Here is a 26,760-nt window from a genome sequence, read left to right on the forward strand (position 1 = left end):
CTCTCTCTCTTTTTTTTTTTTGGATTATGTTTTATTCACTATGCATTATCATAATTTGCTAACTTAAAAGCATGGCTGTTGCTTGTGGCACAGATGGAATCAGGTGAATTTTCAATGGCTTCCATGAAAAAAAAAAGGTGTGCTTTTGCAAAATATCTAGTGAGATATAGGCAATATCTAGTGAGATATATGTGGGAGCCTGTACTTGCTTGCAAGAACTGATTGTGTTATTCCAGAAAATTTCCAAACCAGTTGTTAAACAGTCACTATTAAAAATTAAATTCTATAAATCCCAGTTCAATAATTTATATTAAAAATAAATGTAATATTCAAAAATCTTATTACTCCTGATTATTTACAATATTTTTCTGTCATCTGTGCTTTTGAAGTTATCATCTCCAATTTATCTGTGTGATAGAAATATTATAATGATGTGATATATATATTATATCAATATATCATATAATGATGCTATGAAACATCTGTATTCAGTGATATCATGTTCATCACTTGAAATTGGACCCGATAGGGGTATTTATACCACAAAATTGGCAAATGCTATAAATCAAACTCCACCCTTTTTTCTTTTCCTTTGAGAAAAATCTATTAAATAAACATTTACCAGCATATTGCTTAGGAAATGTATAAAATACAACCATGGCAACTTGGCAATATGTGTCAAGAGCTATCCAAATGCTCATACACTTTGATCCATTAATTCTACCTCTGGGAATTTATTCTAAATAAATAATTCAAAGAAGGAAAAAAGTAACATGCATGAACTGTATTGTTCATTATGTATTGTTATTATGAAACTGTATTGTTATTAGGACAGAATGATCCAAAAATAGCCTAAATAATAACCAAAAGTGATCTGGCAGCACTAATACCTGTGCAATATTTTATAGTCTTAAAGGTCATCATTAACAGTAGCTATGAAAATATATTTGATATGGTGTTAAATTAGAAAATCAGGATTACAGTTTTCATGTCACATTCTGGTTTTGTTATGAATAAGGATGAAATGTGAACACCAAAAAATAAAGCATTTATGTTAGAATGGTGAGATACCAGAATTTTGTTTTTAGTTCATGTATTGTAGGAGTGGTGTGTGCCTTAAAAATGCGGAGAAAGACTGTAAATAAGCGGTTTTAAGTAGTCTTAATATTTAAGGGCAAGGCTAAGAGGAGTTTTGTGGGCCAGATGGGGCTTGCTTTTGACATGCAAATATGTGCTGTGAACCCCAGGTAGAGTAAATGGTGTTAGGATCCAGGCAGTCTGAAGTGGTGGATGCTAAGGAGGTTTCCTTAGGGCAGCTCTGGAAGAAAGAAGCCACTGGCTGCCTATGGAGATTGAGGAAGAGCCCAGAGAAAAGCTACTGTCAAAGGCAAGAGAGAGGGAAGAAGATTTCTTAGGAAAAGACAAAGAGATGCTAATCTCAGAGGCAAGTCAGATGAGTATGAAAGTAGTTCCATTTAGATCTCAAAACAATAGGGCTCAAATCAGGAAGAAAATGATTCTTGTAAATCATGGGTTCTCTAATCTCAGCTGGATGGATGGGGGATGTATTAACAAAAGCAGTTTTTACCACCATGGATTCTGATCCAATTGGTCTGGAGGTTGGCAGGAATATTTTTAACTAGTCCTCTGGCCTCATAAAGATTCTGAAACAAATGGTCTGCAGATCATACTTTGAGAAATGCTAATGGATTAAAGGTGATAGTTTGGGTTGGCTTAGAGAATGTGCGCGCGCGCACACGTGTGTGTGTGTGTGTGTGCGTGTGTGTGTGTGTGTGTGTGTGTGGGAGCAAGCCTACTAATACCTTGAGGCTTAGGATCAAAAAGAGGAATGACAACAGAGAAAGCCCCAAAGGGACAAACTATTGTGTTGAATCTATAGAAACAAACTAAAACCAGAAGGCCACACTCGTGATACCCCTTAAAGGGGAATGTAGATTATGCCGTAAAATTCCCTTCTACAGGCATTTGGACCAACTGAAAGCAGCTATGAGCAGGGGATCTACAAGAAGGAAGCACAGAGAAAAATGGTCAAATGGAGAATTGAAGACCCATGAATATTCTATTTCAAATCATTGGGAAGTGATCATCAAGCATAAACCTGGAGGAGAATACACATTGCCGTGTTTAGAAAATGTTTGAGCTGTAGTGTATAATAATATCACATTAAAGAGGTAAAGAAAGCCTGATGTTTGATGAAATGTAGTATTTTATATAGAGAACTATAGCCCTCAAAGTGATAACATCAGACATGTGCCATAATAACAACGTATGTATCACAAAATAAACATATTGAAGTAAATGCATCGCAGTAGCAGAAGCCATTGGTACTGAGATTATTGATTTCACCTGGCTTTAAAACTTTAGTGACAGTAATAAGCTCTCAAATCATCTTTAATATTTTGGGTTTTTTCTACTTTATGCTGAAAATTCTTCAATTAAAAAAAATATTTCACATTCCCTATCATCGGGGCACTAGTCTCTCAGGATGTTCATAAATTCCTCTGAGAATCTGATGAGAACCAAAGACCATATCCCTGAGAAAAAAGCCCATGTATAGAAACTGCATATTTGTCATACACTTTTAGGAGATTTAGGGATATCCTTTAGAGTGCATCCCTGGTGGCTCAGATGGTAAAGAATCTGCCTGCAATGCAGGAGAGCCGGGTTTGATCCCTGGGTCAGGAAGATCTCCTGTAGAAGGGAATGGCAACCCACCCTAGTATTTTTGTCTGGAGAATTCCATTGGACAGAGGAGCCTGGCGGGCTACAGTCCATGGGGTTGCAAAGAGTCGGACATGACTGAGCAACTAACATTCAGAGTGCATCCATGGAAGATCAGTAGTCCAGATGCCTCATATTAAGAAATCCTGCTCAGAGACTGTCAATGCAACAGAGGAGGCCTTGCAGAAGTTGCAAAAATCCTGGTCATTGCTGATGTTGGACTTAGCTGCTAGAGAGAAAAATTGATAGTAAAAAGAGGACAAGAGGGCAGGTACACATGTAGTTTTATAGCACTGGATCCTTAAGCTGGGTAAACATGTGGGGCTAGAGCTGGTTCTTGTCAGAGTATATATGACCAATGTTCTAAGTCCTTAATTCTAAATTCTCTTATGTGAGGCCAAGATCAGTAGCCATTCTGGAAAATAGTCTCTAAGATTCTACTTTAATGTCTTACTGACTGTCGTGTGGTACCTACTTGGCACAAGAAATGCAGGCAGGTTTTGAATACCGATCTAGCCAACTCCAGAGTGTAGCGAGTGGTGCTCAGTGAGTACTGGATACCCAGCCAGGCTACTTTTAGAGGCAAAAGGCATTATTAGCTTGTGTGTAATGTGATCACTTCGGAGTGTGAAATGTTGGTTTTCCTATCTGAAGCTGAACATCTGTTAGGGCCCTGATTTTGGAGATAGTACTTTTCCTGTGTAGCCTCTAGACCACAGAAGCCCAGTTGGCCATCTTCCATTAATGGGTATCTGACTTGCAATTTGGGGAAGTAGGTGTTTTTGGTTGAAAGTTCATGCCTTTGTTAATGTACTGTCCACTTGGACGGTGATAGGGACTTAGGCAGGGTATGGAGATTTACCCCAAATTCATCTGTTTAAACTGGTCAACTCTGTTGAAAGTGATAATGAGATGCAGGAGACTTGAGAGTGGGGGAGATACAGTATGGGGAGGGGAATTGCACCATCTTCAACCCTCCAGAGATAAAGTATATACAACTGGCTTAACAAATTGTGAAATTAGTGAAATTGTGATATTGAATCAGGCTTCTCTTGGTTTGGCATAATGTAAGGATTATATACGTCTTTCTTTGAGGTAGAATAGGAAAATCTGTAACAAATACCAATATATATTTAAGTAAGTCGTGTACTTCACCTTCTACAACCATTTTAATTATTACAAACGCATGACTACAGCTCCTGCCAATGTCAACTCAGTGTATTCAATGTGTTTTTTTATGTATTCTGTGTATTTTATTATTATTATTTTTGGCCATGACCACAGTGTGCAGGATACAAGTTCCCTGACTAGGGATTGAAACTGTGCCCTCTGCATTGGGAGCATAGAATGTTAGCCACTGTACTGCCAGGGAAGTCCTCATTAAATGTATTTTAATTTAATACTTTTGCATGTGTGCCTGGTCAGTCGCTTCAGTTGTGTGTGACTCTTTGTGACTCAGTGGACTGTAGCCTGCCAGGCTCCCCTGTCCAAAGGATTCTCTAGGCAAGAATACTGGAATGGGTTTCCATGCCCTCCTCCAGGGAATCTTCCCGACCCAGGGATTGAACCCAAGTCCCCTGCATCTTCTGCATTGCAGGTGGATTTTTTTTTACCTACTGAGCTACCTGGGAAGGCCCTAATACATTTAAGGCATTTAAATAATAATATTGCATATAGAATTCTCAGTTACAGCTCAGAAAACAAAAATATCCCACGTGCTCCAAAGGCCACTGGCAAACTCTTCTTCCCCTTTCTCCTGCAGATTGCTTCCCCTGCTTCAGCATTCTGCCTAGCAACCTAATTGCTGATGTGGGAAACTGACTGACATTTGTCTTTTTCTCCATACTTTTCCTTTCTTTTCAGAGCCTCCTTTGAAAAGTAGAATCCCCACTTTTCCTTTGTTTTCCCTAGTGCTATTCCAGGTGCCTCCTTCTTAAGCACTAAAAAAAATTAATAATAAATACACATATCTTATCATGAAGCTTTTTCTCAGTTGCCACAAAAAATTCTACCTGTCTTTGTTCCAATCTTGAGCTGAAAATGATCTCAACCATGATTAAGAAGTATAAGAATGCCTGTGATTAATCCTTCTAACAAAGGAGGGCCATGTATTGGGATTCAAATTTAAATAATGTAAGACCATTGTCATCTGCTCCAAGTACCCTTAAAGAGTTCAGAAATCCCTTTGGTATATTTTTATGGGGGGATAAAACCTGACTTTCCTTGAGCTCCAATAACTTTGGACTATAACTTGCTGTAATTTATATCGATAGTCATTCACTCACTCTCTCTCTTCCTCTGGCTATAATAAGGAAGTAGAAGAGGGTGTTGGACATATATACAGGAAATAGGAGGGGAAAGGCAGAAAAACCTTACATGTTGACAGTACCACAATTTCCTACATTTGTTGATATGACAAATGATACTGTCACTCTATTCCTAGGCACAAACTATCTGGTAATATTAGAAATATCTGTAATGATGTTGACTTTATAATGGGCTTCCCTGATGGCTCAGAGGTAAAGAATCTACCTGCCATTTCAGGAGACATGGGTTCCATCCCTGGGTTGGGAAGGTCCCTTGGAGAAGGAAAATAGTAACACATATTTGTAAAAAATGTAGCATATGCTTTTAATCTAAATATACATGTATATATTTCATTTATGAGTACTTAGGTTTTCACGTATTAAAAACACCGTCATGCTTTCCCTCCAAAATGTGCAGAAACTATAGAAAGGCGCTTGAACGTTGCTTCTTAACATAAGAGAAATATAGCTGATGATTAAATGGATCACTTGAATTAATGATGGGCAAGCAACTTTGCTGACTCCCATAGGTATCTTTTCTTCCTTTTTGTTCTCTACATCTCAGGAAAAGAGATTTCAAGATGTAGATTATGGCAATGTTTCTATTAAATTCTAGAGCCATGAAAACACACAGGCAGTTTTGGCATCGTGACAGGGAAGTTCTACGTAAAACTTGGACCAAACGTTGAAAACCCAAACCAATAGTTTTGGATTTCCCCAAGGGCTACCCATTTGATATGTCATCCAGGAAAGACCCAACACACACAAATATGGAAGGAAAAACAAAAGTTTTGTCTTCCAACAGGGGCTAGACTCTTGTGGTTTTCAGTTTAGAAACTAAATTGTGCAACTGCACTCAAGAAGAAAAGTCACCAGCATTTTCAGCTTAAGCTCATGTTCAACTTTTTCTTCCGACCTGTGACCAGTCAATCTTATGAAGTTATATTATCTTGAAGCTCCCTCGGATTTATTGTTCTTTTCTTTAGAGGGCTGAAGTGATCATATTTAAAATTTTTCCTACATTTACCCTGTTTGGAGTTTTCAGTATTAGTGCTCCTTTATATATTTGGTCATGACTGGTTTTATTTCTCAACAGGTATGTATTTCATTATTTTACCTACCGATTATAATTGCTTGTTTCTTTTGCCAATTTTGCAAGTGCTTAATGATTCTTATATACTAGATCTTTAACAAAGTAATTACAAAAATGTAGGGTAAATAACAAAGCAAATTCACTTGCCTTCAAAGAGTTTGATGAACTCTTTGAGTTCATCAGAGTTTGTTTAAGAGTTTGATGAACTTTTAAATTATTATCAAGTTTTTCCTTTTCCTATAAAATAAAGGCCAAAGTACAATTTATAAATAATATCTCCAGTCAGGGAAAAAGGATTCACATGGTGAATCCTTCTATTCACCATGTAATATGCTCTGTTCTAAATTATTATTTTAAATTACTTTAGGCGGCTATGGAAAGGCCATTCTTTTAAGAAAAATTGCAAGTAACTGGGCAGTCTGAAGGAATAGCCTTAAAATGTCCTATCCTGTGACTGCTTCTAAGAATTGATCCTAAGAAAACAGCAAGTGTTTTACTATAAAAGCAAAGCTTTTCAACACAGTAATTTTTTGAAGAATGTTTAATAGGTGAGAAAAAAATCAGAGTTTAAAATCATATATTTTTATTTAAAAAGGCTTATATATTCTTACATGAATTCAGAATATGAAGTAGATAAACCAGTATGTTAAAAGTTATCATCTAGTGTATGATAAAATTATATATGGTTTTTATGTTTCCTATATTTTCTGTGATTTGCACATATTATTTTTATAATAAAAAGGAAAAAATCTTTTTAAAAGAAAGTCAATTTATGGAGTGAGGTTAATAGTGAAACTAGTAAAATGATTTTGATGTGAGAATTATTTTGACATCTTGAAGAAAACCTAGTGCTTGATAGTCCTAAGCCTATAATTAAATTTTATCCTTTAAGATTTAAATGATCTTTAGCTTTAAAGGGATTTCAAGTTTCTTTTATCTTGAACCTTGAAAATCACTTTTATGAGAGATTTTGGAGTTATTAAATAGGTTTGATTTATGTTTTTAAAATAAGAGAATTAGCTTTAACTAGTATCAGAATTTAAGTAAAATATATGATATTCAAATGATGAATATAGATGTTTATCTAAAAGTTTTTTAACACGGGAAAAGATTCCCAGAGGGATCCTTTAAGAAGCACATATTCCTTATGTTTCTTAAATATTTAATTTAGAAATAATTGACTTTTCAAATATTTTGAAAGATACCTACTAGGCAAATCAGTTATAAAGTAGCAAAATTAACTTGTAGCCTTTCATGACCATTTTTCTGCACAGTAACAGATATCTTAAAGTTTATTAGTTTCAAATGCTAAATATTATTTCAAATGCTTTAACATTTATTTGAAAAGTTGATAAGTGAAGGAAAGCATTTTCCTTTAAAACATGAACAAAATCTCCTGTTTGACTGCATAATATTTCTGATCACATTTTTGTTTGCTTTTGTTTGTGCTTCTCTCTGGCTTTGGTTTAACAGTAATTCCTGGTTATGTTAGACAAGTTATGGTTCATGAGACACACAACATATCAGTTAGCAGAGCTTTCAGCTGCAAGTTGCACGATACCTAACAATAGCTTACAAAAAAAATGGATTCATTTCTCCCTCATAGCCAGAAGTCTGGAGGTCTATGTTCCTGCCCCTGGTTCAGGGCTCAATGATAGTGCCTCTGCAGTTTTCTTGTGTGTCATCATAGCTGCAAGATGAGAGATCTTGTGCCTCCATTAAGTCGTAGAGTTGGGTGACGGGAAAAAGGAGGCTGATCTGGCAGTGGCTGCTGCATTTTCTAGGAAAACAATAGTTTTCCCAGAGATCTCCTCAACAGATATCAACTATCTTGTCATTGCTAGGATTGGGTTACATGCCCAGCCCAGTTGTGAGGAGGGTGAGGAAACAGGAAGTAGAATTGTTACATAATTGTCTTAGGCTATGCATTCCCAACAGGGAGGCAAGTGGGGAGTGTAGTAGGATGAGGTATGGGTAGGGGTGGGGTGAGGGTAGATGGGATGATGATGATGATAACTCCTATGGGGGAGAATTGTTTATTGGTGAGGAGGAGGGGCAGAAAAAAGATGTTACTCTTTTTATGTATAAAGCACAGGTATGCTTGCCATACACAGAGTACATTTATGATATTAAATTTTAATGAGTGGCATGATTAGGAAAAAAGCGTCTAAAAATGCTTTGAGGCAAATGATAATGAAAAAAAGGTTGAGAAATGGTGGCTTAGGCCAAGCCTGGTCCATTGCCTAAGGTCTTGCACATTGTCTTGCAACAAAATTGAATTCTATTTTTAGGAAAATATTATTGATATATTTGGCTACACCATGTCTTAGTTCCGACATGCAGGTTCTTTGATCTTCCTTGCGGCATATGGAGTCTTTAGTTGTAGCATATGGAGTTTAATTTCCTAACTAGAGATTGAACCCAGGCCCCTTGCATTGGGAGTGTGGAGTCTTAGCCATTGGGCTACCAGGGAAGCCCTGGATTCTATTATTAATGACAAAGAGAGGCTCAGATATTAAGTAGAAAACTAACAATGCCTGCCACAGATAATGACATAAATTAAATTAAGGAACAACTTACATTATCTTGTAATTGGTGATCTTTTCTCACTGGATTGGCAATTTCCTAAGAATGGGAACTGTGTTCTATTCATCTTTGTATATTAGTATATAGACCCCCCAATATATATATTTTGTATGTTGAGTGGAAAAACCATTTTACTTGTTTTAAAGCTGGAACAATCACCCTAGGCAGTAATTTGAATTTATTTCCCCACCCAAAAGCCTTCAGTAGCTTTCAGTTTCTTACGGGCGCAAGGTCTACCTTCTCATTCTCTTTTCCTATCATTTCCTCAGCTCTGGTCTAGGGTCCAGGCATGCTGATCCACTTTGTTCTTAAGCACATCTTTGCTCTCAGTCCTCTGTGCTTTTGCACAGGCCAATCCGTTTCTTGTTACCCTTCCAAATCCTCTCCCCTTGGGACTCTAGTCTAAGTCACTTCCCCTGGGAATCCTTGGGCAGTTCCACTTGCCTAGAAGACCTTTTCCTTCATCTCCAACCTTTTTAATCCTTCTCCTCAAAACCTAGTTTAAGCCCTGCTTTCTTGCAAGTTCTTTTTTTTTTAATTAAAAAAATTAAAAAATTGGAGGGTAATTGCTTTACAATGGCGTGTTGGTTTTTGCCATACAACAACGTGAATCAGCCATAATGAGAAGGAAATGGCAACACTTGCCTAGAGAATCCCATGGAGAGAGGAGCCTGGTGGGCTACAGTCCATGAGGTCGCAAGCCTCATATATATATATATGGGCTTCCCTCATGGCTCAGTTGGTAAGTCATCTGCCTGCAATGCAGGAGGCCCAGGTTCAATTCCTGGGTTGAGAAGATCTCCTGGAGAAGGAAATGGCAACCCACTCAAGTATTCTTGCCTGGAGAACCCCATGGACAGGGGAGCCTGGCAGGCTACAGTCCTCGGAATCACAAGAGTCCAACATGACTTAGCGACTAAACCACCAACCACCACCACCATATATATATATATATATCCCTTCCCTTTGCAAGTTGTTTACAGTGCCCCCAGCCCAGGCACATTTCCATCCTTTTTTCTTTTTTTCCCCCTTCCTTCCTTCTTTTTCTTTTTTAAAAAGTAATTCCAATTCTTTTAAAATCCTATAGTGTTTATCATCTGTTTCACTCTTTGGTGTACTTAATTAATTGTGTGTGTGTGTGTGTGTGTGCACACACGTGCGCGCATGCGTGCACATGTATGCTCAGTCCTGTCCAACTCTTGCGGCCCCATGGACTATAGCCTGCTAGGTTCCGCTGTCCATGGAATTTTCCAGGCAAGAATACTGAAGCAGGTTGCCATTTCCTAATGCAATAGATCTTCCTGATCCAGGGATCGAAACTGTGTCTTACATCTCCTACACTGGCAGGAGAATTCTTTACCACTGTGCCACTTGGGAAACCCCAATTAAGTAATTAAGTGTAGTGGTAAAGAACTCACCTGCCAATGCAGGAGACATAAGAGACTCAGGTTCTGACCCTGGATCGGGAAGATCCCCTGGAGAAGGAAATGGCAACATTTTCCTAGAGAATCCCATGGAGAGAGGCGCCTGGTGGGCTACAGTCCATGAGGTCGCAGAGAGTCAGACACAACTGAAGTAGCCTAGCACACACGCACATAATGTCTTTAATGTTAGTTACCTGACTCGAGCATCTATATCTTGTCTTCACAATGGGCTAAATTCCAGGAGAGCAGGGAATCTCTCACAATGTCCACTGTAGTGCTGTGCTTCTAGAAAGCAATTGGTAAAAGCTGATTATACTAGCTAAAAGTGACAAACATCAATAGATGAGAGCCAGTAAGTAGCTGGACGTGGTTTTCTTTGCAGTTCTAAAACCCACTGTACACTATTTGTGTTTTAACATAAATAACCAACATCGTGGGAATTCACTTATAAGAGACAAGCCTAAAGGCCAGATTTAGGAGCTGGAAACGGTTCACTAGCTTGATTCTGCCTTCCATTTCCTGATCTTCTCTGCATGAGAGAATTGGAGGTGTGGAGGCAGGGTGTAAAGCTCAGGGTTTTGGAGTTAAGCAGGGTCAAGTTATTTAATTTCTCTGGCTCTCAGTCATCACATTTGTAAAATGGGGATAGTACTATTTTCCTTGTGGGACTGTCGTGAGGATAAAACGAGGTCAGATATGAAGGTGCTTGCCTCAGGCACCATGGCACTCAATAAATGGAGCTGTGGATGGCTTAGTTTATCCACCCGATGCTTCAGGGGCAATATATCTTTGTTTTACTGAGTTTCCCTCTTAGCATTCCCCTGAAGAGAAATAGTCACTTAGGTATACTTATTTAAAAGGTATTTCTACTTAAGGAGTTGGAATAGGAGTAGTATCTACATTTCATAACATTTCAAGCTGGAATGAAACCCTCCTATCTTTTACTCAATAAAAGAAGCACCTAGAGGTGAGTGGTTACTTCTGGTTACAAGGCCAATGACAGAGATGAAATTGAACCCAAATATCCTGACTCCTGATTAGGGCTTTCGCCTCTAGACTAGGGTTTTGTTTTGGGGGGACAATTTTGTGTGTGTGTGTGTGTGTGAGCCAAAGCTGCTTCACATGTAAACTGGGGATATTAATATAATAATTATATTTTCCAGATTGTGAAGGTAAAATGAAAAGCTGTATGGGAATGCTGTACTTAGCTGTGTAACACTGTTTTTCCAATTTGACTGCTTCTGATGACTCGTACTTTGAAAATTGCCTCCCTGGTTCTTCCCAGACCTATTGAATGTGAATGTCCCCGTGAGGTGCCCAGGAAAACATTTTAAACAAACTCTAATTTTGAGGATGTTCACATTTGGGGATCTCTGACTTCACCTCCTGGACATTGATCAGTTTATCTGTAAACTGAGGGAATTCTCTGGTGGTACAGTGGTTAGGACTAGGTGCTTCACTGCTATGGCTCTGGGTTCAATCCCTGGTTGGGGAGTTAAGATCCTACGTGGCATGACCAAAGGAAAAAATTTTTTTAATCTGTAAATTGAGAATAATGATACTTCCCAGGGCTAATGGTATATCACATCACTGTGGGGCAAGTGCAGTGAATAAATACCAAGTGTTTCTTTAATACTGTAGTCAGTATTATATTATACTGAGATGCCAATTCTTTGGCCACCTCATGCGAAGAGTTGACTCATTGGAAAAGACCCTGATTCTGGGAGGGATTGGGGGCAGGAGGAGAAGGGGACAACAGAGGATGAGATGGCTGGATGGCATCACTGACTTGATGGACATGAGTTTAAGTAAACTCTGTGAGTTGGTGAAGGACAGGGAGGCCTGGCGTGCTGCGATTCATGGGGTCTCAAAGAGTCGGGCATGACTGAGCGACTGAACTGATAATACTAAATACTTGCAGCATTTAGTACAATGCCCAGCACATATTTAGAGTGCAGTACATATTGGAGGAATGAGCACATGAATGGTGTTATTGAGAATTGAGATCAATGACGCTTCAGATTATCAGTCTGCAGACAGTACAGGAGACTGGTAGGCTACCAGTGCTATTCCAGTTTAGGAAGCACCTGGATATAGAAGGGAATGACCCACAGAATGGGATTAATGACCAATAAAAGATATCGTCCAGTGTCTTACCTCTCTTTGTATACAGTTTTTGCTTTTTTTGTGAAAATTTCTCCTCCTCCAACCAAAAGTGGCTTTGACGATAGAATAAGACTTGAACACATTCTTATAAATATGAAAACTGTAAAAAGGGCTTTACCTTCTAAGGATATTTGCGTTCCAACAAAGCACTGAACCTCTGGAGAAAGGGCTGTTTCAATGGTGGGAGGATGCGCAGCAGGGAGGGGAATTCCCATCACCCAGATGTCCCCTGTGGAGGCGGTACCTTCTGGTAAGGCTGTCCTCTGAAGGGCACGGACTGGGCCTGCTATACCAGCTGATCGGGAAGCCCACGTGTCAGACTTTCTTTCAGGGGATCCTTATCATCAGGATGGCAGCTACTACTGATAGACTGGGAAGCTGCTTCCTTTGCCATCTCCTTGTGGCTCACTGAGCTGGGCCTCTGGATGATCCCAGATGGAGAATTGTGCTGGGGAGATCTTACAACATGCTTCTGAATTACTGTCCTCCTTAAAAAGGAGAAGCCCAGAACTGTCAGTTCTACGCACGAGAAGCAGTGATGACTCCTAGTTGAAAAGACACTGGAATACAGCCTGGAGAATATCATTAAAAGGAGAAGATGGGATAACAGATCTTACATGTGGCACAGAAAGGAAGTCCTCTGTCTCTTTCTGTGCCCCATGATGCAAAAAGAAAAAAGAAATTACCTACTGATAGTTAACTCTGTGGTAGTCAAGTTTCCTGGGACTTTAGAAAAATAACAAGTGTGGGGAATTCCCTTGCAGACCAGTGATTAGGACTCGTGCTCTCACTGCCAAGGGCTGGGGTTCAGTCCCTGGTTGGGGAACTAAAATCCCACAAGCTGATTGGTGCAACAAAAAGTTAAAAAAAATTAGCAAGCATGAACTTCACTCTTCTAGTTCCTGATTGTACACATACACGCACATGTGCACTGGGCTAGTCCAGCTTCATAGGAAATGGAATACTGAAGAGTTCATGAGGAGGTTTGTGAATTTAATCTTACAAGGTAAGCACTTTGGGCATGATAAACCCCAAAGAAGTGTTCTGATGGATGTCTGCATGAGATACGTGAGTGTTGTAAGATACAGACATAATGTACAAGTGAAGAGGTGGTTAGAGGAAGATGGAATGAATTTAGGGGATTACCTTCTGTTGCATTTCAGTTCACTTTGGAATTATGAATTTGAGACATTGGCTAATGCTGATATCCTGGGGTTTCTTTTGGAAATTACTATTGTCTCTTGTAAGTAATTTCAAGTAGGCTTGTATCATTAAGTCAAGACTTGGGTAGCCCAGTACAAGAAGATGACTAGACAGTCATCTCCTGAGAAGATGCATTCATACGAAGAGATATCGACCAGAAAAAAGAGAGTGGTGACCCATGGAAACGTACAAAACAAGCAAGTCTGAGAATTGTACTCTGGCAGTGACCTTCCATGCATTGCCAAAGAACAGAGAATCGCAGCTAACAGACTTCCTGTATTAGGATCTATTCACAAGACTATGTTCTTCCCTGGTGGCTCAGACAGTAAAGCATCTGCCTGCAATCCAGAAGACCGGGGTTTGATCCCTGGATCGGGAAGATACCCTGGAGAAGGAAATGGCACCCCACTCCAGTAATCTTGCCTAGAAAATCCCACGGATGGAAGAGCCTGGTAGGCTACAGTCCATAGGGTCACAAAGAGTCAGACACTACTGAGAGGCTTCACTTACACTTTCACAAGACCATAGAGATGAAGTGAGCCTTAGGCTAAAGCATGCCCTTGACCTTTCTGATACTCAGTAACAAAAGGAAATACATTCCCATAAATCCTAACAGTGGTAGTCATCTCTATTACACAAAAAGCCTCTTTCCCTAGAATCTGAGTTCCCCCCCGAGAGATTTTTCTTCGATGTTGAGCAGGGCAGTCTGCACAATCCACACTTCACTGGAATATTCCAAAGTGTGTGTTTGTTTGCTTGCTTTGTTTTTACGTGAGTGGTATCTGAAAGAGGAATGAGGAGTTCCAGACTGAGTAAGAAAGGAACTTACAGACTCAGTGAGACCTGCTCATCTGACAGATGAAGTGACTGTGGTGGGGGAGGGGAGGTCCTGGACTGGTCCCGGATCATTTCATTAGTCTGAGTCTGACCCAGGATCTGGGTCTCCTGTGTGATACTTTCTTGAAAGTGACTACAGTATCTGGTGATACTAGCAAATGCTATTTCTATCCAGGAAGATGCGTTTATGTTTGCAAGATGCATTTATATTTTCTTTTACAGAGTCATGAGTTACTTTTACAACTCCCGAGACCTGGGTTCAATCCCTGGGTCGGGAAGATCCCCTGGAGAAGGAAATGGCAACCCACTCCAGTATTCTTGCCTGGAGAATCCCATGGACGGAGGAGCCTGGGGGGCTACAGTCCATGAGGTTGCAAAGAGTCAGACACGACTGTGCAACTTCACTTTCACTTTCACTTGTTATAGAAGAAGTGTATATATATATATATATATATATATATATATATTTTTTTTTTTTTTACTATGCCGTGTGGCATGTGGGATCTTAGTTCCCTGACCAAGGATCAGTCCCGAATCCCCTGCAATGGAAGTTCAGAGTTTTAACCACTAGACTATCTGGAAAGTCCTTGGAAGCAGTATATGTTTTAAAAGGAAATTTGTAAAACATAGATAAGCACACAAAAATCTGTGATTGCACCAATCAGCACATCACTAACATCTGGATTTAGCTTCTTATTCCTTTCTCTAATTTTACTGAAAAATCAGGATCATGTTGTATACACTGTTTTGAACTCACTTTTTTTTTTTTCATGTAACAGTGTTGTCATATACTTTTCTCCATATTATTAAATATTTTTCTAAAATTATAAGGAATTCAATAATAAAAACGTGTGTATTCCTTTGAAAAGTTATCCTTTGTGGCAAGTTGTCTTGTCTTTAAGAAGTTAAGACAAATGAGGGTGAAAATGAGTAGAAATGGCAAGTCCATTCTACAAGGAGTGTTTTCTGGAAGTCCTTGCTATTAGAAACAGATTTAGGATGAGGCCTCCTCTCATGCATGTTGAGAATACCTGTGTGGAGGTGGGAGAGTTGGCCTAAAGGATGAACACCAAACTCCAGGTAGGATCTCTGGATAATCTAGAGAGAGCCACGAGTTACCACGCCAAGAGAGGATGGTTACCCAGTCCCATTCCCTGCTAGGACCTGGTCATTTTACTGTCGTGGGGACCACTTTTACAGGCCTGGGAACTTCTGTGTGGAGAATTGGGAGGCAAATGAGTGACGTGGCCAATGGCTGCTTTTTGTGCCAAGAAAAGCCGTGAGGATGCCTTAGAGAACTGAGGGATTTTGTGGGGTCTAAGTGACATTCCCCTTTGGGCCTTTCTGACACCTTGCCTACCTAGTTGTTCTGCTGCCGTGGTCTGTAAATGGGCTGGGGATTTTCTCCGGTCTCTGAAAACTCTCTAGAGTGCAAAATGTTAACAGGTTCTTTCTGTCACAAGTTAGGCCAGTGGATGCTAAATTGGACTGGTACATGTTCCCAGGAAAAGAGGTGCAAATTCTCTTTCTATCTTGTGTACTGCTAAGATGGGCGCAACTGAACACTGTCTTGAAATCAGACGCCTGCCAGGGCCCCTCATGCTTTGTTTGGCAAATGTGCCAGAGCTGAAGGCTTTTTAGTGCCCGTGCCTCTGCGTCACGGGTGGTTTCCCAAAGAATCTGCCTGCCAATGCAGGAGACTCAGGAGACACAAGGTCGATCACTGAGTCAGGAAGATCCCATGAAGAAGGAAACAGCAACCCACTCCAGTATTCTTGCCTGGAAAATTCCTTGGACAGAGGAACCTGGTGGGCTATGTATAGTCCATGGTGTCACAAAAGAGTTGGATATAATTGATCATGCAAGCCTCTGTGTCAAGGTAGGAGGTAGAAAAGGAAAGACAGTCAAAGACAGGTGAAAAGGAAAGTCGGAAAAGGGTATCAGAGGCAGGAAGGCTGAACCATCTGCCCCTCCATGCTCTTCTCTACCAACATTTGCTCTCAAAGCAATAGCAGGGTTTAAAAGCATTGACTCCAACTTTGAGAGAAGTTCTACTGTAGGTAAAACAGCATTGCATGCTACAAAGAGATTGTTCATGAAAGGAGAAGCCCATTCATGTGGCAGACTTCATTTTTGTCTTATTTTAAGAAACTGCCACAGCTGCCCTGGCCTTCAGCAACTACCACCCCAATCACTCAGCAGCCATCAATGCTGAGGGAAGACTCTCCATCAATAGAAAGTTTATGACTTGATGAGGGCTCAGATGATGGTTAGCATCTTTTAGCAACAAATTACTTTTTGATTAAGACATGTGCATTACTTTTAGACATAATGCTATTGCACACTTAATAGACTTACAGTATGAGTTTGAGTGAACTCCGGGAGTTGGTGATAGACAGGGAGGCCTGGCATGCTGCGATTCATGGGGTCGCAAAGAGTCGGACATACTGACTGGCTGAACTGAACTGAACTGAACTGAACTGAAGTGTAGCTTTAATATGCAATGGGAAACCAAAAAATTCATGTGACTCACTTTATTGCAATATTTGCTTATTGTGGTGGTCTGGAATCCAAATCCACAATATCTTTGAGATATTGCCTGAAAATCTGCTGATAAAGAAAAAATAAATTGAGAAAAGCACCAGGGAGTAAAGAATAGTATGCTATAGTTTGTATATTAAAAAAAAGAGCAAATGTGTGTCATAATTACACATATTTGTTCATACATATATGTTTGTGAATACATGTCATGATGTAATATCTTTGGGAAAATGCATAAAAAACTTCATATAATAGTTATCTCTGGGAAAATGGCCTGAGGCCCTGGAGGGCAGGCAGATGAGAGAGATGTATTTTTCACTTTTGTCCTCTTTGAATTTTACAATAGACATGTATTAAGTATTCAAAAGGTAAACATAAAAACACTCAAAGATTACATGTGAGCTCAAATAAGGGGAGAAAAATAATGCCTATGAGGAGTTTCAGGAAGGCCTCCTGGAGGAGATGGCATCTGAGCTGGGCTCTGGGCCAGGCGAAATTTTACCAGGAAGAGTCAGAGCAGAGAAGAAGGTATTTCAGGAGACGAGAGCAGCACACTTAAGATTGAAAGTGAAAGTAAAAGTTGCTCAGTTGTGTCTGACTCTTTGCGACTTGGACTTTACAGTCCATGGAATTTTCTAGGCCAGAATACTGGAGTAGGTAGCCTTTCCTTTCGCCAGGGGATCTTCCCAACCTAGGATTCAAACCCAGGTCTCCCACATTTCAGGTGGATTCTTTGCCAGCTGAGCCACAAGGGAAGCCTACACTTAAGATTACTGAGTCAGGAAAGGCAGGGAGAGTTGGGGGATGTTACACAATCTGGAGGCAGCGATGGCTTGGTGAAGTGGGGCTGGGGAAGAGGAGAAAGGTAATGAGAGAGATGGTGGAAGGAGGTTATTTTATACTTGCCATGCAGAAATGAGCCATTTACAAATTGGCTTCAGTGTCCCTTTAAAAATGATCTCCCTCCTGTGCTTCAGTCTCAAAAGCTGACTTTCTGCCCTCCCGTTATACAAACCCTTCTCCTACGCACATCTGGACACTGGCCACTTCTCTCTGGATGCTGTCCACCAATCCCATTTTCTCCCCCGCTCTGCAAGACCTATCTCAAATGTCACTCCTTTCTGCTTCTTCCACCCCCACCATCCTGGAAGTTTTAAGCACTCTGTCCTCAGCATTCTCTTGGCATTTTGCATTTACCTTTATTATGGCATTTGTCCATTTAAATTTTAATTTTTTTTCCTGGGAGGAAGCTGTGCATGAGATAATTTGTATGTAGAAGGTTGCTTCTTTTCTCTCTAATTTAGAATTTTTTTCTCTAAGATCTCAGCTATATGGGGCCTTATTATGATGAAGAACAGCCATACCAGCTACCTTTCCATGGCCATCTCATTACCTCTTCTTAAGAATTCACTTCTTCTATAGAGAGCAACCTCAACAAAGAAGTGAGGGTCAGAGTCATTAACAAAATAGGAAAAAACTTTTTTCAAAAACAAAAAAACCTCTGCTGCTGCTACTGCTAAGTCGTTTTAGTCGTGTCCGACTCTGTGCGACCCCATAGATGGCAGCTCACCAGGCTCCCCCGTCCCTAGGATTCTCCAGGCAAGAACACTGGAGTGGGTTGCCATTTCCTTCTCCAGTGCATGAAAGTGAAAAGTGAAAGTGAAATCCCTCAGTCGTGTCTGACTCTGTGCGACCCCATGGACTGCAGCCCACCAGCTTCCTCCGTCCATGGGATTTTCCAGGCAAGAGTACTGGAGTGGGGTGCCATTGCCTTCTCCCAAAAAACCTCTAGGCCTAAGCTAAACTATATTAACATTTTCTTCATTATCTTCTGTCCCCATTAAGCTCTTTAAAAGAATTCCTAATTTAAAGGCAATTAAAGTCAGATATCCTGTCATCTATTTTCAGACTTCTATGGATTTGGAACTTAATAGAACATTATGTATGCATAAGCAATAAATTAAACAGTTAAAAGAATAATTTTGCTCTGGAGTATCTTGATAGTTTCAGGTTCATTAGGAAGTTGTTTCTCTCAGTTTCTGTAAGACCTCCATCAGAAGTTGAGCATCCAAGGAGATAGCTAATCCCACTGTTGTGTATTATAGCTGCAACATAATCAGTATAGGAAGTATAAACATCGATATTCCAAAAGGGGATTTAAAAAAACCTAAGACACGCTGTACAAACCTGTATTCTTAGGTTATTCCTCTTTGTTCCTCTTCTCCTTTAGACAACTTAGGGAGTAACTGGGCTTCCCTTGTAGCTCAGTTGGTAAAGAATCTGCCTACAATGCAGGAGACCCAGGTTCGATTACTGGGTTGGGAAGGTCCCTTGGAGAAGGAAATGGAAACCCACTCCAGTATTCTTGCCTGGAGAATCCCAAGGACTGTAGCCTGCCAGGCTCCTCTGTCCATGGGGTCGCAAGAGTCGAACACGACTTAGCGACTAAAGTACCAGCAGAGAGTAACTGCCGTGCCCTTAGTACAGTTTATCTGTAGAGGGACATGTATTGGATGACTGGAATTCATAATAAGCCTCGTTGTGTCCACTACTGCACAGATACTTTCACTCTGCATAGACCCACTGTACCCATGGTACCTTGTAAGAGGTTGTACCTCCTAACCGCCTTCACCTGTTTCACCCCTATGCCTATCCTAATGCCACTCTGGCCATTCTGGGCACTCAGGGGCTTCAGACCAGACTTGTAGATTTTCTTTCTATATAAATGAGATTCTTTAATGAATTGTTCAACTGCTTTTTTTAAAGTTACCAATATGTCACGGGTACCCTTCTTGTGCAATACATACAAGGAAAACCTAATTCTTTTTTAAAATCAAAATATAGTTGAAGTACAATATTATGTTAATTTCAAGTGTACTACATAGTGATTTGATATTTGCATACACTGTGAAGTGATCCCCACCATGAGTCAAGTCTGGTAACCATCTGTCCCCATATAAAGTTATTACAATATTGTTGACCATCGTTCTACTTAGTATCACATTCCTGTGATTTATTTTATAATTAGAGGTTTTCACCTCTTAATCCCTTTCACCTGTTTCACCCCCACTCCTATCCTAATTCTTTTTAATGCTGTATTGGATTTCATCAAATGGATATGGCACGATTAATTCAACCACTGACTTATGATGGAACTTTTAGTTATTCTCGGTTTTTTTTTTTTGCTATTGTGAATAACGCTGCAATAAAATTCTTGCACATATATCTTCACTACTTGTATAGGTACAACAAAACAATGCATTTAAAGAGTTGGAATTGTTGGGTTAAAAGGTATATGCATTTAAAATTTTGATAGCTACTGGCAGGGACATACCAAGGACATAGGGGTGGAAGGTGTCCACCCCAGGTATAGGCAATAAGGGAGTGAATCATCTGTCAAGAATTTAAAGACAATAATAAAATCAATGTGGGTCTGCTTTTTGTTATCACCACGCACTGGCAGTGATAGAGTTAGTGCTTAGGGGAGTGTGTGGATTCCATTAGAGCTGACTTCAGGGATATATTGTGATTGCCTGGAGCATTGCATATTCCTGACTCCTAAACAGTAGATGAGAACTAAAGAATGATAACACAATGATTATAGAGACTATGAAACAGAACTTGATTAACTTTAATTCTGCTATTCTCTGTGACTATTTAGAGTTTTGTGTTTAGATTTAAAACAGTGAGTAGAACACAAATAGCAGAGTATAATATTTTTGATTGATAATTACAAGTTTTAGTTCATACACAAAATATTTTACTGCACTTGAATAATACTTTAAAAATTGAAATTTATCTTTGGTATAACTATTACTTGTTTATTTTAAAGCTAAAGAATGAATCAGGGAAAAAATGATTGTTCCTGACTCTTATACATTATTTTGAAACTAATTTTGCCATGTAGATGAAAGAGTTTAAAAAATGATCAGCTCCAAGTGTCAAAAACAATAAGTGTGCTGCTGGATTCTGTCAAATCGCCTTCTACAAAGATGGTGTTCTTCTGTACATCTTCCAATGGTGTGTGAGAGTGACTGCTTGAGGGAGAAATCTTTCATATGTTTTAGAAACCAGGCCTGTAGTAAGAAAGAAATCACCCACCAGCTGAAAAATGTCTGAGTCTACCACCTCACCTCCTGCTTTAATTTTAGGATTGTCTCTTAGTCTATTTGAACTGCTATAACAAAATGCCACAGACTATGCGGTTTGTAAACAAGAGAAATTTATTTTTCACAGGTTGAACAGTCCAAAATGATGTCTCTCGTGGATATGATGTCTAATGAGGGCTTGCTTCCTGATTTTTTAGACAGTGCCTTCTCAGTGTGTCCTCATATGGTGGAAGGGACAAATGAGCTCTCTGGGGCTCTTTAATAATGACAGTAATTACATTGATGAGGTTCCACTCTCATGGCCTAGTCACCGCCTAAAGTCCCCACCTCCTATAACTGTCATCATGGGGGTTAGGTGTCAACTTAATTCACTCTGAATTTTAGGGGCACACCAACATCAGATCATAGCAGATTGCTTAGTTTCATCAAGATGGCAAAGACAGACAGACTTGCCCCAAATGAGAGAGAGAGGAGGGGAGGGGAGACAGCTCTGTGAATGGACTTGGAGGCAAGGCCTCCTCGCTAGCTTGTTCTCTTGGGCAAGTTACCTTACTTCTCTGTGCGTTCCCCAGCTGTAGAATAACCACAGTGGTACTGAACACATAATGTTATTGTAATGATGAAAGAGTTAATTTTCATAAAGTACTTCAAACAGTATCTGACCAATGCTAAATACCATGTGATTCTTGTTATCCTTATTCACCTAATGGCTTCCCTGGTAGCTCAGTTGGTAAAGAATCCACCGGCAATGCAGGAGACCCTGGTTCGATTCCTGGATCCAGGTCTGCTGGAGAAGGGATAAGCTACCCACTCCAATGTTCTTGGGCTTCCTTAGTGGCTCAGCTGGTAAAGAATCCACTTGCAATTCGGGAGACCTGAGTTTGATCCCTGGGTTGGGAAGATCCCCTGGAGAAGGGAATGGCCACCCACTCCAGTTTTCTGGCCTGGAGAATTCCATGGACTGTAGAATCCATGGGGTCACAAAGAGTCAGACACAACTGAGTAACTTTCACTTCACATTTATTTACCTAATAGGTGTGCGGCTAGGCATGGGAGATAGAATTTTTTAATTGCCTTAAAAAATCCTTCAAACTCTGCACTATTATCCACATCTTGCAGTTCTGGTTATGTGACCTGCTGGAGGTTATACTATTAGTCGGCAATGAAGATGAGAATCTAACCGAGGCCTGGACTCCACAACCCAGGCTCTGTGCAAATGATGTAACATTACCCATTTTATACTTTGAAACTGAAACTAAGTCACCTCATTCCCTGCCGTGCTCTGGGTTAAATTTCCAAGACAAAATACCTTCTTTTATAGTTTGAACAATCTGTAAATTAAGGGTTTACCCTAATTCTAGAAGGTGTTGGAAGCCTTAATTATTGCCCCGGAAGAGAGATGATCAGTCTCTCAAAGAAAGTTAATGAGTAAGAGAACATGTGTTTGAAAACAAGTTGAATGTTAAAACTGGCAGTTATCTTTTGAGTAAAAAGCCACCTATTTGAATTATAGATCTATCTATATGGGTTTACATTTTAAAATTAAGGAAATGAAGTATGGGATATAAAATGTAGATATACATATTTGAAAAAATACAGTGTAGATGGAAAGAGTGCTGACTCAGTGATTCAGTTTCTGGGCTTCAAGTCAGCCTCCAGAAACTAAACCACTTGTCTCAGGGCCTTGGTTTCCTCATGGGAAAATGAGTGGGTTGAACTAGATGACCTTTCAGGTATTTAATCGTGCGAAGTTTCTTTCCACAATCAGGGGACATACTATTTCACATGCTATTTAGTGGTTGCTCAATGATGGGGGAGTACCAGGAGTTTGGGAAGTTCTCAGAATTCATGGACACAAAAATATATAAGGAAAAATTGCTACATATGTATTTAAACAAGAAAGGATTAATATCCTTAATCTCAAAAAGATTTTTAAAAATCATCATTTAAGAAATGATGGCCACCTTACTAGAAAAGTAGGCAAAGTAAGTGACTTATGAAAGGAGAAATATGTGGTCAATAAAAGATGAATTTTAATTTTCACTAGTCATAAATGAAATGCAAATGAAAACAGATCTAACTGGCAACTATTACCCCCAATGATGGTTGTGTGATGAAATAAATATATTCATATATGGCTATGGGGTACAAATTGATCCAAGTTTTTCATCTTTCTTAGTCTAGTAATTGTGCTCATATCTATTTATACTAAAAGAAATAATTGTATATTTGTACAAATTTATTTTTTAAATGTTCACTCTGTTACTACAGTAAAAATTAGAAACAATTTAAATAATAGTCAATTGCTTAAATAAATAATGCTACATTTGTATAATGAAGTATGACAGTCATTAAAATTATGTTTGAAGAATCTTAATAACATAAGAAATATTAACAATGTAAATGTTAAATAAAAAGCAAAATGCCCAGCTGAATATAAAGTATGATATTAGATTTGAAAAAAAAAAAAAGGCACACTGAAAAAACGAAACAGGAAAAGGTACACTAATTTCTTGCAGCTTTTGGTTTTAGGTGGTAGTTGCTTTTCTCCTTTAGGTCATTTAGATGGTTTAGTACTTTTCAAATGTTCCATAATGTGGATGAACTACTTTTATAATCAGGGGAAAAAAAGAATGCAGAGATGATCCAGAGAAAATGAGGGGAAAAGTAAGTCAGAGTGAGGAGGACATCTTCAGTCTGATTGAATCAGCAAATAAGGGAGGAAATGTTGTTACCACTAATGGTTTGAATATGTGTGTTGAATGATGGTGGTGGTGGTGATGGTGGTGGTGGTGGTAGTTCCGGTGTGGGGGATGGGGGAACCCAGGGATGTGATGGTTTTCTTTGTTAGAGATGATGTTTTAGAGCTGGGAGGTATTTTGGGCTTGGTGGAGTCTACTTAGATATCAGGTAGATTTCCTATTTTCCAAGTAAGTAAAGATCAGAACTACTTTAAGTCTAAGGAGGAAACATAAAATCTAAAAGTAGAAACTCCTCACTGCCCCTTCACCTTTTCAGACAAAAAAGACCCCAGCGGGGAGGGTCTGCCTCACATTCAGAGTTACTTTGATTTGTCATCTGGTTTTATGTGGGTAGTCCATTTTCACTCTTGAGTTTCTTGCTTTTTAAAAGTAATTTTCATTATTACTGTTTGCACTTTTGCAAAGAGCTAATTCTGCAAAACTGGAGCAAGGAGGGCCAAGGGAAGTTAGTGAACATAGTTATACCAGTTAGGAAGTTCAGGTAACCTCAAAGGAACTTCAAGAGTATCCTTTGGCTGGAGTATTTTCTAGACGTGGCCTTTGCTTCCCAGAGACAGGTGGTGATGACGTACTGAGATGCAGGTAGACTTGTACTTGAAGTTGAAGGCTCTCTTTTTATGACTTGGCTGGGAATCCTCACCTGGGCATGGCTTTTCCTCCTCTGTCTCCCTTCCACCAGCAGGCAGGTTCTAAGCCTCTGCACTGTCTACGTTTATGTCGTCTGTTATTTGATGCATCAATTTTCCTTCAAATACTTGAATAAGTCATTGTGGCACAAAGTATACTTTTTATTTTTTAGTGATGCTTTTCTGTATTCTCTCTAAAGCTAAATATGAGAATGAAACCACAGCTTTGACAAAATGCTATAGAAAACAAAAGATCCTACGCTTTAAAACTTTTATCATGAAAAATTTTGAACATATATAAAGATAGTGAGGATAGACTAAAACCATATACCATCATTCAACTTTAACAGTTCTCAATATTGTCCCAGTCTTATTTCATGCATCATCCTTACTTTTTCCCCCTTTTCTGGGATAATCTAAAATAAATCCCAGACATCATATTCATTTCACCTGTGAGATAAGGACTTTAAAAATGTATACGATCACAATGTGATTATCACCTAACAAAATTAGCAAGAGTTCCTTAATGTCATCAAACACCCTGGCCATATTCAAACTTCTTTAAATATTTAGAAAATACAGGAAGGATGAAATTTCCCTGGTGGTCCAGTGGTTAGGACTTTGAGCTCTCAGAACTTGCTGAGGGCCCATGTTCAATTCCTGGTTGGGGACCTAAAATCCTAACATCCCACAAGCCACATGGTGCTACCAAAAATACACATACATGGGGTTCCCTGGTGATTCAGACAGTAAAGAATCTGCCTGCAGTGCAGGAGACCCGAGTTTGATCCCTAGATCGAGAAGTTCCCTGGAGAAGGGAATGGTACCCTACTCCAGTATTCTTGCCTGGAGAATTCCATGGATAGAGTAGCCTGGTAGGCTATAGTCCCTGGGGTCGCAAAGAGTCAGACACGACTGAGCAACTAACACAGGCACACACACACACATATAATATGACTGAGCAACTAACACACATATATTTTATACATATATAAGGGCTTCCCAGTTCATGTTTAGTGGTAAAGAAGCTGCCTGCCAAAGTGAAAGATGTAAGAGACTTGGGTTCGATCCTTGGGTCAGGAAGATCCCCTGGAGGAGGGCATGGCAACCCACTCCAGTATTCTTGCCTGGAGAATCCCATGGACTTCCATGGGTTACCTTCCATGGAGTCACAAAGGGACAGACATGACTGAGTGACTGAGCACACACACACACATATAATTCTAAAAATTCTCTCATAAGGAGAAAAAGGAGAGATGGGTGGCTTAGGGCATTTTTGAGAATAGGCATAATACACAGAGCTTAGCTTGTCTTCTTTCCAGGATAGGCCTTGGAAAAAAGAACCAGAAGCCAGAGATACTGCTTCTCAGAATTTTAAACAAATTCGGCTGTTCAGATATTGAGAATTTTTGTCTTCAGACACTAATGGGAGTCATAAACATTCTCTTGCCTCAAGGGACCTCAGATCACTCTTTTCTGCCCTTTCAAGCCTAAAACCTAAAAAACAAAGGAACACATACAAAGCACTTCAAAACTGTACACATAACTCATGTTTAATTTTAATTTTATTTTAAAATGCACAGAAGCAAGGAGAATAAAATGAGAATCAGCTATAATTCCAGGAATATAGACATTTCATCTTAACATGTTGGTATATACTGCTTTTCATACAGTTTTTCGTAACTGTGCATATTCTGGAATCATACTGTTCATATTTTGAAAGCTGCTTCTATGGGGGTGGGGGCTTCCCAGGTGGTGCTAGTGGTAAAGAACCCACCTGTCAATACAGGAGACACAGGAGACAAAGTTTCGATCTCTGAATCAGGAAGATCCCCTGGAGAAAGGAATGGCTACCCACTCCAGTATTCTTGCCTAGAGAATTCCATGGACAGAGCAGCCTGGTGGGCTACAGTCTATGGGGTCACATAGAGTCAGACTGAGTGACTAACACTAACTTTATGTCATTCAGCTTAGGGACCCTTTTCCTGTGTCAGTTAATGCGCTTATACTCTGCTATTTTAACTACTGAAGCCTGGGCACTTAGAGCCTGTGCTCTGCAACCAGAGAAGCCACCACAATGAGAAGGCCAGGCACCGCCACTGGAGAGGAGCCCCTGCTCACCACAACTCAAGAAAGCCCACACACAGCAACAAAAACCCGGCACAGCCAAAAATAAATAAATAAATATTTTAAAAAATAAATAAATAAAAATAAGGTTACGCCTTTACAAGAGATTATCTTCTGAAGGAGTATTTTATCATGAATTTTTCATCTTGCAAGATGTTGATTTCACTAAATCTCAACTGTCTTAGTAATAGTAGTAGTTAGCTGCTCAGTTCGGAGAAGGCAATGGCACCCCACTCCA

At 39.6% G+C, this 26,760-nt stretch overlaps 1 protein-coding gene across 4 annotated transcripts in view; it reads left to right on the forward strand.

Moving 5' to 3' along the window:
- RHOH (ras homolog family member H) overlaps window positions 1-26,760 on the forward strand; it is a 48,163-nt gene that overhangs the window by 11,493 nt on the left and 9,910 nt on the right. The window contains exon 1 of one of the 4 annotated variants that reach the window (XM_070372292.1): window positions 5,836-6,144. The exons of 2 other annotated variants lie outside the window; for them this stretch is intronic. The gene's annotated coding sequence lies outside the window, so the exon portion shown is untranslated. Of the gene's footprint in view, window positions 1-5,835; window positions 6,145-13,221; window positions 13,324-26,760 lie in introns of those variants that run through there. One more of the 4 variants, XM_070372291.1, reaches the window with a different exon arrangement.

This window comes from Bos mutus, chromosome 6 (genome assembly GCF_027580195.1).
Source record: "Bos mutus isolate GX-2022 chromosome 6, NWIPB_WYAK_1.1, whole genome shotgun sequence".
In the NCBI taxonomy this organism is placed as follows: domain Eukaryota; kingdom Metazoa; phylum Chordata; class Mammalia; order Artiodactyla; family Bovidae; genus Bos; species Bos mutus.